This window comes from Leptinotarsa decemlineata, unplaced genomic scaffold (assembly GCF_025532065.1).
Source record: "Leptinotarsa decemlineata unplaced genomic scaffold, Ldec_3_MD MMD2_tig00026282_RagTag_RagTag, whole genome shotgun sequence".
Lineage (NCBI taxonomy): Eukaryota > Metazoa > Arthropoda > Insecta > Coleoptera > Chrysomelidae > Leptinotarsa > Leptinotarsa decemlineata.
The window spans coordinates 21762659-21775556 of record NW_027412668.1 but is presented as its reverse complement, the minus strand read 5'-3'; the positions used below and the strand labels follow the sequence as shown (position 1 = coordinate 21775556).

Below are 12898 nucleotides of genomic sequence, written 5' to 3'. Positions count from 1 at the left end.
AATCATAAATAAATAATTTATTTTTTCACTATCGAATTATTGAAACTCCCAGAAATATCGAAGAGAATAAATATTTTTAATATTGAAGGTTATTACAAAAATAGGCTACAAATACACAAGTCTATATGTATTTGAATTCAAGGGGTTATATTTTTAGGAGTGATAAATTTTTTTGTATTTACTGTTAACAGTTGAGGGTGATCAAGTCTGACAAAATCCTGTATAAAATTTCTTTGAAAAATATTTCCATTTTTCAAACATCTCACTGAGATTGTTTGACAACTTCCAAAATGTATTTAGAAATCATTTTCTGTTGATTTCATTCAATATTATTGCAGTTAGTTCTGTCGAAGATCTTCAATATTTAATTAGCGTAAAATTTGAGATCCCTTAGAAGAAGAGCATTACGATTCAGTTCTTTTATACTTTAATGAATCAATCATTCTTCATTTTACAAGAAATCCTTATTGACAAAGTTAGTGAAACTTTATGGAGTCAAAAATGTTAAAGTTTTTTAAAAAATATTGAAATTATGATATACAATGAACAATAATTATAGGGTAAAAAATGTACATATACGAATACACATAAATAAAACAATTTATAAACCATTACAGATAATAAATGAATAAATCATTACAGATATGTAAACATCTGAAATAATAAGAGTTAAAATACATCATCGTAATATTTCTATTCCTATTCATAGTAGGCCTTTTGCAGATGTATTCTTTTAAATAATTTTCTGATTTTTTAAAAATTTGTTATTGCCCTATAGCACATTGGAAGGTGGTTGTATATTTTCTTACTCTCATATATCGAAGAAAATTTTGGGGTTGGCAAGGGTAAATTCGGACTTTGTCTCGTGTGGTAACGTCTGTCATTATTTGCTGATGTGTTGGAGTATTTTCTGTGGATTAGGCAAACGGTTTCTAAAAGGAACAAACAAGGTACAGTTAGATTTTTCTGACTAATGAAAAGTGGTTTGCAGTAGTCTTGTGATTTTACCTTACATATATATCTAACAGCTCTTTTTTGTAGAACGAACACTGAATTCAGTACAAACAACTCGAACTGCATAACAGCCAGATGCAATTTTTTATATAAATTTGTTATATGCTTATCAGATTTTAATGTATCATCTATAAATACCCCTAAATATTTTGTGTGAGTTTTGTTAACTATAGCTTGATTTTCTATCAGTATCTAAGTCTTCGAAATTGAGTTTGAAGCAAACTATGTTTGTTTTATTTGTATTGAAACATAAGGAGTTTAAATCGCACGACTGTTCAACCCTATAGAGATCAAGAGTTATAATGACTCTGAGATTATCTTCATTCATCCCAAGCCAAAGGATCGTGTTGTCATCCGCAAAAAGAGTGAACTTCTTTCTAATGTCAATGGTTACCAGATGATTCAGATAAAGCAGAAAAGGGATAGGACCCAGAACCGAACCTTGTGGTACCCTTGATGAATTATTCTCAATATGCGATTTATTTCCTTGGAGTTTTACTAATTGCTTCCTGCCTGTAAGATAACTGTGAAGCCAGTTATATGACAATCCTCTGAAGCCATATCACTAAAGTTAGAATAATAGTGGTTCACGCAGTCGAACGCTTTTGAGAAATCACAGAATACTGCCACATCAGATTCGTTATTATTTGAACCAATGGATGCATCTTCCAAAAAAGAGAAGACTGCTTCGCCTGTGTTTTCATGGCTTTGGAATCTATACTGAGATTCACATAGTATGTTATGATTACTTAAGAAGTGGATCATTCTCTTTTTAACCAGTTTCTCAATTATTTTTGAGTTTGTCGGAAGCAATTATATAGGCCGGAAGTTTGACGATTCATTCCTTTCACCACCTTTATGGAGCGGAATGACTTTTGCTAGTTTCAGATATGTAGGATATCTGCCAAAATGAAATGATTTATTAATGGCCTCAACAAGAATATTCAAAGCGTATTCTCGGAGATTTTCTGAAATTTTAACTGATATTTCATCGTAATCAGATGTATTTTGTTCTTTATTCTATTTATAGTTTTCTTCATTTCGTATGTGTCTGTATCAAATAGGTGAAAGTTATCTAGAATATTTATATTTTTCATAAACTCAGTTGGATAGATTGTAATTCTGATGTTATTTTTTGTGCTATAATACAGTAGAAGTTGTTTAACACGTTAGGATCTATATCCGCATTAGTAGGCTATATATTACCTTTTCCACGTAATTTATTAATTGTCCCAGTTATCTTTTGCTTTATTTTCAGCAATGTATAGTTTGTCTTCAAAATATCGTTATTTGGCAAGATTCATTAGTGATCTATACATCGTTCTCTATGTATTGAAATATGATATGAAAATTTCATCAGTTATGAATTTTTTAATAGTAGTGATCTCAAGTTTATTGCCAATTTTTTTATACTTTGGGTTATTCAGGGCTTTTTTTCTTTATTTTTGATTTTGATCTTTTTTTTTGGATAACATTTTTCGAATATATCTTTCAGGTAGTTTTGGAACACGGTTTTTGAATCGTCAAAGTTCAAAACGTTTGCTCATGGTGTTATATTCCATCTATATTCATTAGGAAAGAAAGTTTCTGGCTTTCTACTTTGGCCAAAAACTTTCTTTCCTAAAAATTGATCACTCCTAAAAATATAACCCCTTCAATTCAAATCTGTATTCACTTCTTTTATTCACTGTTTGAAGTGACAATTCGAAGATGAGAGCTTGATGGTCTGAAAGGCCTGCGGGAACAGTCTTACTACTAATATTCTGTTTTTCCAAATTTGAGCCAATGTCAATGAGCCAATGTCAATAGTCAATGATAGTGGCTGAATACATGGTTATTCTTATAATTCACTAACATGCATGGTCAAGTTTAGAGAGGTCAGGAAGTTATGTACGTCCTGCTTCACCATACACTCTCCATCGTCGAAATTTATATTAAATTCACCTGTGAGTACAATCTTCGAGTTAATTGGTAAGATTGATAAGAGAATTTCAAGTTTATTTGAAGTTTTCAACATCGGAATTAGGCCATCGGTAAATGCAAATTATATGGATAATTCATGTTCTGCAAAAAGAAAGCCATTATCATCAATGTTCGCTAATATAAGATCATAAGATACAATGACATAACTTGGAATATAACCTGGTACATCCTCTCTTAGCCAGCGTTCAGTTAGAAGAAGGAAATCTGGAATATTCTGTGATTCAAGAAATATCAAGAGTTCATAAGTTTTGTTTCTTACTGATTGGATATCAAGTAATAATGAAGAGAGGGTAGTTTTGATAGTGGCACATTGTGTTTTGGTTATACTTTTCATCCCAGTTGGTAAATTATTGCGTGCTTCAGTTCGCTATGAAGCATACGCGTGTATACAATTCACTATTTACATTTTGGTTGATCAGGTTTGTATTTTTTTCGACTTTTCACATATAGTCGGTGGGCATACTTGAAGACTGGCTATAAATCAAATCATCTAAAAGAACTTCACTGAAGTTATTCCTGAATATGCTGTTGGCGTTACAACTGCAGTAATATATTTTCAATTATTGGAACACACTTGCAGACCGGTTTCGCGCTGTTTGGCCACTCGTCAGTGCAAGGTGGTGTATATCATAATTGAAAATCAAATTTCTTCAGAGTATCATTCCTCGAACTAAGCTGAAGCATACAACAAACAACAGGTTTGTCGTCGCCCCATCTGCCTGTGAACGAGGTAACCAACTGTATATCCAAAATTTGCCCAATTCCTCTTATAGGGAAAGAACACTTTTCACATATAGTCAGTGGGCATACTTAAAGACTGGCTATAAATCAAATCATCTAAAAATACAATTCGTTCAGGTCAGCCTGCAGTGATACCTGTCGGATATAATCCAACGCCCTTCGTGATATTAGTCAGGGAAGTAGTTGTTTTCTGAAAGGTGTCAGTCTCTTAACCTACAGTTTAGGGAGTTGAACGAATTGTTCTTTTAGATGATTTGATTTTTTCGACTTCTTGACTTTTTTGGGCAATTGGGATTGATTACCCATAATCAGCGGTAGAATTTGTAGGATGGTTCAGTTGGGTGTAAACTGGGACAGTCTGGTATAAAGTCATGTCTCATATAAACGTGGGTGACAAAAAGGAAATCGGAAATGGTCCCCATCATCCTTTTTTATCTAAATAATCAAAACTGGAGGTTTCAATGAATGGAATTAGAATTAATCACGTGGAAACCATTGAAACGTTTGAGTACTATCTGCATAATGGCAGAGAGTAACAGTAATAATGCCATTCATATAATGAAGTGCAAAATTAAATGAATATACCCATACAGTACGTGAAGATATCAGTCAGACGACAAAGAGATTTTTGAAAGGAAATTATTCGAATTCGATTAATTGTTGAAAGTAAATGCTTTTTATGGTTTCAATTTGAGTCAGTGAAAAATGAAATGAAAATGAGAACGTAACATTTTCAATACCAAAACAGAGTGTTGCTCCTCCACAACTTCTGTTATGTTAGAACATCTAGATCTGTAGATTCTAACATATAAAGTTATAAAAATTATTGACATGATGAACTTCAGAAGTTGTGTTTAGACTCTTGGATAATAACTTCGATTAATTGTTTATTGAATTACCAAAACGAACGATTTTTTTTAAACTTTTTTGTGAAAGTGCAGGGCTATTTCTCTAGCTATGAACACACTTAGTTATCTTTGGGAAATAGGTATAGATCATTTCCTTATAATGACAACTTCTTGGCAAAAATGGATTGTGAAAAAGTTTTTTCTGTTGGCTTGAAGGAAAAATATTTCTTAAAAGTATTCTGTACGAATTTTACCTACTCATAGCAACAATCAAAAACTTTGAACATGGTTTTGAGATCAGGAACTAATATGAAAATGGCCCGTAACTGAGAGCAGTAGTTGAGAACTGAAAAGACTTCAAATTTTCGATTTTTTCGGTCATTGCTGAAAATGGTGAAATAATGAGAAAAAACAAATTTCAAGTTGTTAACAATACATGAATGAATATTTTTCATGAAAAAGACAAATTTCTGCATAACGGAACATGTAATCCTATATACAAAAAATTGTTTGAGCGTATAAAGGTGATGATTAATAGTTTTTCTGCTCATTTCAATTCCTCAAGACTGACCAATTGAGTACCATTGTATAATAATGTGTACTCTGATGAAATCCAAATTCTCATAAAATCTTACTTTCAGGTTCAATAACTTAATTCATTTTGTACTAGTCAAATTGTATTTCAGATTTCTTGTGATCAAATCGAAGCATTTTCATCAAATAAATGAACATTCATTTCAAGTTGGAAGAATGCCCATCCCGATGAGAAATATGAGTTCTTAAAAATACATGTTGACATTGCAGCCAAAAAATATCACACTTCTCCCAAGTTGAGTAAACATTCAAAGTAAGTGGTACGAAGCTACGAACTCACATAAAGCAGCGGCTCTTCTGAAAGCTGTAAACCGAACCACTCAACAACAATTTAAGTTTTTCGCGTCACCGGCCCTCAACAAGTGTTTTTGATCCTCGTGCGACCGAAACGTTGTGTCCCACGGCGGCGACTGAAGAAGCGTCGCGCTGGCTGGATAGAAGTTATGAAGCGTCGCGACGATTCTGGCACGCGCACTCGTGCACTTTTTACGACTCTAATAACGGTCTCAATCGTTTCTGGATAATGAAATAGTACCGATGACCTAAAGACAGAAACCTTCTTGAGTTCATTGAGCGTTTACGTTTCTTTACTTTTTTTAATCTAATACGTTTCTAATAATACACAGGTCACCTTGTTGAAGAATTCAAAGAATTCTTTGACGAAAAAGAAAATTCGAGCGTTTTGTAGTATATCTTCCCAATAAAATTTATATTAGCAAAATGTCTGTCATATGATGGTTTCCGTAAGACTAAAATAGTTCCAAACAATCACGTTTGTAATGGTATGATAAAAGTAATTCATTATTGATAATATTCCAAACGTTAGTGAAAGATTTTTTTATTTTCGTTCACGACTAGAAAAACAAATTTGCGAAGATGATAAATGTCGAATTTTGAAAACGCAAAGAAGACGCAATATTTTGATTCCTCATGAGACGGCTTAATATTGCCTATATGTTCTTAACTGTTATCCAGAAATAGTTTTCAGAAGTTAGGCACATTCTCAAATATTAAGTAATACAAATTGTATCATAAGTATATTTTATATGAGACCATTTTCTGTGATTTGATGAAAATTTGTATTTTTATCAACTCACGAAATTCAACTAATATAATAATAATGCTACAAATTGGAGAAACACTTAAAATAGTCGAAGTTATTAGTTCATATTGCTAACGGTTGAAGAATGTAAAAGAGATAGTTGCTAATAATAAACTGAAAGGATGAGGTGATCCTACTCTTCAAGTTCAAATTCAAATTATTTATTTCCTCAAAATGTATAGGATATAGTCAGTATAGTGTATATAGTGTATAGTATATAGTGTATAGTATATAGTATATAGTGTATAGTGTATATAGTGTATAGTACAGTGTATAGTATAGTCAGTATAGTATATATATATATATATATATATATATATATATATATATATATATATATATATATATATATATATATGAAATCTAGAAAGGTTAATGCAGTCAAGCTGCTGGAAAATAATTCCATGAAAATCAAAAAATAAATAGATAAGTACTCTTTGTGATAGATTTTACTATATTGCCTCTATATTATTTTTACTGTTTTGAATAATATAAAATGATACTGCGGAGCAATTATCAAAATTACTACTTTTTATTATCTGTCATACAACTGACTTTTTACCAACCATACAATTTTACCAACTATACAATACAAAACTAAACTACAATCAGTAGATAACGACAGTATGATTCAGAAATTATTATTTCAGCTTTCTATTTTAACACCTTCTCTTAATAATTACTGAATCATTGGGTCAAATTAACAATATAAAAGTAATTCAACAAAAGGACAAATACATAAAGTTATTCCGGAATACCACACATCAATGTATTCCTGAATCTTTGAAATTTGTTTACATCCAAAGGTTTTGTGAATATATCAGCAGTTTGCATGTCAGTTGAACAATACAAAATACTTATTAAACCTTCTTTGATTTTCTCATTTATGAAATGGAACCTAACGTCTATGTGCTTAGAACGTTTATTGCACTGATTATTTTCAATTATTTTTATAGCACTTTGATTATCCACGTTCAATTTTATTCTCACTTCAACATTTGTGAGTTCTTCAATTAAATGTTTCAAATATACCAGTTCCTTGACACACTCTGCAGCAGCAATGTATTCTGCTTCAGTACTGGATAGTGATACTATTGGCTGTTTTCTTGAACACCAAGAAATAGGGCCACCACAAAACATGATTACATAGCCTGAGGTGCTTTTTCGTGTTTCAGTGTCACCCGCAAAGTCACTGTCACTGTAAGCAGTCATTTCATTTATTCCATATGTTGCGCAATATGCAATACCTAGACTTTTTGTTCCTTTCAGGTATCGGAGCACTCTCTTCATATTGGATATATCTTTATTTGTTGGATTTTCCATTCTTCTACTTCCATATCCCACAGCATATGAGATGTCAGGGCGAGTTTTGTTTGAAAGGTAAAGCAAACTTCCTATTAAGTTTCGGTAGGGAAAGTTTGTGTTAAATACACTTTCGTCTTTTGTATCAGTCGCTAGAGGTGTTTTAGCCGGTTTCGCATTTTCCATATCAAATGATTTCAAAACATTATTTACATAATTTTCTTGACTTATGATTATTGAATCTGCTTTCTTTTCAATTTCTAGACCAAGAAAGAATTTCGGATTATCTTCTGAAACAGTTTCGAATTTTTTGTCTAAGTTTTTCAAGAGATCATTCATTTCTTCTTCATTCTGTCCGAACAATATTCCATCGTCCACGTATATGGCAAGCATAAGTGAACCGGTATCATTTAAAAATATGCAGTTCTCACTTTTGAGAATGCGAAGCCCGTTTAGTCTCAAAAAATTGGTAAAAGTTTTATTCCACTCTAAGGGGGCCTGTTTTAGGCCATAAAGGGATTTTTTGAGTTTGCATACCTTGTTTTCTTCGGAATAGCCTTCTGGTATCTTCATATAGATCTCTTCAGACAATTCTCCATAGAGAAATGCAGTTTTTACATCAAATTTTTTGATAATATAGTTGTTGTGAGCTGCTAATGCAAATAAAATTCTCAAAGAGCTCATATTTACCACGGGACTGAATGTTTCTTTGTAATCCAGACCATATTTTTGCTCACAGCCTCGTACAATAAGTCTCGCTTTGTATCTTCCATTTTCTTTCACTTTGAAAACCCATTTACTCGACAAAATCTTCTTATCTTTCACTTCATGTTCATTCACGAACACCCATGTGTTGTTTTTCTTTAGTGATTCTTTTTCGTCTTCTATTGCTTTCAACCATTTGTCTTTTTCTTCACTATTTATTGCTTCTTCATAAGTTAAAAGTACATAATCATCGTATTTTTTTGGTGCTCTTACATCTCTTCCTCTGACAGTTGTTTGGCCTTCTCTGAATCTTAACATTTCATTGTTTTCATAAAATTCTTCTTCAGTCTTTGTTTCTTCTCTATTTTCTGGGTGCGATTCGTTTTCTGATTCCAAATCGTTATTCTCATTTACTGGTATTTCTGGATCTGTCAGTTTCTTACATTCATCATCTACCCATTCTATATTTATTTTTGATACATCCTTTTTATCCAGTAAGTTGCTATCAATCTTGTCTTCAAAAATAACATCTCTATGTATGAATTTCACTAGTTCGGACTTCCATTGTCTATTAGATAAAATGATTTGAAATCCAAGTAAAAATATAATAATTGAATAAATAAAAATTAAAGGAATGCAAAAAGAAAATAATAAAAATAAAAAAGTGTAGAGATTCCAAGTCACGTTAGTTCACGACGTTTCGATTGTTGGTATCTACAATCGTCTTCGGGTGATGACTGGACCAGTCATCACCCGAAGACGATTGTAGATACCACATTTCACCTTTTCTGTGGTTCTTGTTCTGGAATTGTGTGATTTATATCCTCCTTTCTTTTCTTCATAGGTTTTGAACGCAACTGCCCCTTCTTCTTCGTTATTTTTACTTCTGGCTTCTTCAGCAATCAGTCTTGATGTTAGTTTTGTGAGTGTTCTATCTGAGCTCGGAGAAGAGTCCCAAGCAGTGTTGAAGTATTTGAAACGTTCTGGTAGCGTTGATAAAATTTTAGACATTATCATTTCATCGTCAATGTTTTGTTTCAAATTCTTGAGTCGGTATGCCAAGTTTTCAATTTTGCTTATATGAAGTGAAATGTCTGAACCTTTTGTATAGGAGAAGTTGAAGAATTCTCGTAGAAGGGTGCATTTCTGATCTTCTGAGTCCTTTTCATAGATGTTGTGTAGTTTTTGATACATTTCATATGATGTTTTGCAGTTTAATATATGCATTAATATTTTTTTATCGACTGTTGTGATTATTACTCTTTGACCTTTGGCGTCCTTTTTCATCCAATCAGCTTTTTTTTCTGCATCGGTAATATTTTCTGCCAATAATTCTCCATTAACTATTTCCCAAATGCCTTGTGACTTGAAGATTACTGTAGTTTGAAATTTCCATAATTGAAATGATTCACCATCACTCAGTTTTTCAATCGATGACAACTCTTCCATTGTCGTGTTGTTGGCGGCCATTTTTCGATATTATAGTTCTTACTTTTTGTCGTTTTTTACGTTTTAGTTTTTCAGATCGCTTCCACTATTTACTTTTGGAGCATCTGGGCCCATAACCTGATAGATTTTACTATATTGCCTCTATATTATTTTTACTGTTTTGAATAATATAAAATAATACTGCGGAGCAATTATCAAAATTACTACTTTTTATTATCTGTCATACAACTGACTTTTTACCAACCATACAATTTTACCAACTATACAATACAAAACTAAACTACAATCAGTAGATAACGACAGTATGATTCAGAAATTATTATTTCAGCTTTCTATTTTAACACTTTGATCATTCCCATATTGATTTCAATTTAAGAGCCACCGGTATACAGCTGTTTCAGCCTATTGGGCATCGTCAGTACCGGGCAGGCGGTCCTCGATTGAAGACAAAATGAGAAAAAACCAAGAAAGTACTTGATAAAAATAGCTGCGTAAACGCAAGCGAAACATAAGTGGAACCACCTATTGGTGTGACACCCAAGTCAACTTGCCAAGTTTTTATGTCAGTGTTGGTGGTTTGACCAATCAACCAATCAATTGAAATCAATATGGGAATGATCAAAGAGTACTTATCTATTTATTTTATATATATATATATATATATATATATATATATATATATATATATATATATATATATATATATATATATACAGTATGTCCAAGATAAGGATCCTAAGCATGGGAATCTCAGTACCTGTTGGAGATACAGCTTAGGTTAAATTAGGAAAAAGTTGTGTTCTTTAAAGCTTATTTACATGCCGTTTAGAAACTTGAAGAATTTTCATGGCCTGCGGAGATATTTGGGAAAAACGAGAATTTGACAATATCAATTTTATTTTTTTCTGACTTTATTTGAAAAGATATCAAAAAACGAATAACACTTTTTCATTGGCACTTTCGAGGTACTACACGATGGTATTTTTAGTTTTTATATCCGACGTTTCGTTTTCAAAAAACCATCATCAACTTTATTTTTTTAAATAGCCCGAAAAAAAAGTACACCCTGTATCTGATTCCATTTTTTATTACGAATTCAACGATGTAACACATGCCATTGTTTTCTTTTTAGTTTAAGGGAAAATTGCATTTTTTCTATTTTTAAAATGTATTTTTGAGTAGGTTAATAATGATTTTTTTAAAGTAATGAAAACAACAAAGAAATTAACGCATTTTTTATTCAATTCAAAGGAGGTGTTCAAACAGGTTTCCGTTATTTTCCAAACATAAGTATGATCTTCTAACTGTAGAACTTAAAACATCACGTAACATCTCTGGTGTAATACTGTTAAATGCGACAGTTACACATTCTCGTAACTGCTGTTCAGTTTCAAAAGAATGTTGGTAAACCCGGTTTTTAACAAAACCCCATATGAAGAAGTCCAGAGGAGTTAAGTCAGGGGATCGCGCTGGCCAAGACACTTCACTAAAGGTTCCAATCCACCTTCCAGGAAATCGCTGCGAAAGATACTCTCGAACTTGTCTAGAATTATGTGCAGGAGCACCGTCTTGTTGAAACCAACAGTCATTGACCTGTGCCAGAGGTGAATTATCTAAACAGTCTTCTACATAGTTTTGCAATAAATGATGGTATCGTTCGGCGGTCAAAGAATTATAGTAAAAAAGCGGACCTAGTATTTTAGTTCCTAAAATTGCACACCACATATTAAACCCAAAACGTTCTTGATGTCTTGATATTTTCTCAACACGCGGATTTTGCTGAGCCCAGTAATGCGTATTGCGGCGGTTGAAGATACCATTATTAGTGACCATACTTTCGTCGGACCATATTATTTTTGAAGGGAAATTATAATCTTCTTCACACGCGCGTGTATACCATTCGCAAAAATTTCGGCGCCGTTCGAAATCCCCTGGTTTAAGACCTTGGTAAATCCTAAATTTATAGGGGTGATATCTATTTTTACGCAAAATAAATTGAGCTGTGGATTTGGCTACTCCTACATTATTTTCGATTTGCCTAGTTGATATTTCAGGGTTCTCAACAACTGCTTGTAAAACATTATTTTGGGCTTCTTCTGAAGATTCCTTTTTTCGAGATAAAACAGGCTTTTTAAATGAACCATATTCCTTTAAATTTCGAGCCAACTCTAGGAAAATGGACTTACATGGCTGTTTTCTTTCTGGATATGTATTAAGATATTTTACCCGTTAAGGGGAGAAGAGGTCACATCGAGAAGAAGAAGAACTCAGGTACCAAAACATACAGGTACCAAATTCAGGTAATTACCAACGGTATATATGTAACAGCATCATTATACCCACATAGTAAAAAGTCATCTGAGTAGGGTCAGACGACTTTCGAACACTTAGCAAATATCGCCAGAGGATGACAAATGAGACTTTGTCGAAACGTTGCGAAATTCATTCCCACCGAGGATGACAATACACCACACGGAACAAACCCGAAGAATTATTTCAACATATTCCTGTCCGTGAAAACCTCCGATCTAACATTTCAAACCTTAACGGGGAGAAGAGGTCACATCGAGAAGAAGAAGAACTCAGGTACCAAATTCAGGTAATCACCAACGGTATATATGTAACAGCATCATTATACCCACATAGTAAAAAGTCATCTGAGTAGGGTCAGACGACTTTCGAACACTTAGCAAATATCGCCAGAGGATGACAAATGAGACTTTGTCGAAACGTTGCGAAATTCATTCCCACCGAGGATGACAATACACCACACGGAACAAACCCGAAGAATTATTTCAACATATTCCTGTCCGTGAAAACCTCCGATCTAACAGTTCAAACCTTAACGGGGAGAAGAGGTCACATCGAGAAGAAAAAGAACTCAGGTACCAAAACATACAGGTACATACAGGATGACAAATGAGACTTTGTCGAAACGTTGCGAAATTCATTCCCACCGAGGATGACAATACACCACACGGAACAAACCCGAAGAATTATTTCAACATATATATATATATATATATATATATATATATATATATATATATATATATATATATATACAGTGTGACCCATTTAAAATGGAACCACCCCTGTAGAATGTGCATTTTTCAATCAATCTCAATTAAAATAAGTGACAATTAAAATAAAAATTGAA

The 12898-nt window shown here is 32.7% G+C and overlaps 1 protein-coding gene across 1 annotated transcript in view; it reads right to left on the bottom strand.

Moving 5' to 3' along the window:
• LOC111507286 (uncharacterized) overlaps positions 1-5583 on the bottom strand; it is a 495004-nt gene extending 489421 nt beyond the window's left edge. The window contains exon 1 of the mRNA XM_074180055.1: positions 5461-5583. The gene's annotated coding sequence lies outside the window, so the exon portion shown is untranslated. The remainder of the gene's footprint in view (positions 1-5460) is intronic.
• Positions 5584-12898: the final 7315 nt, after the last annotated feature.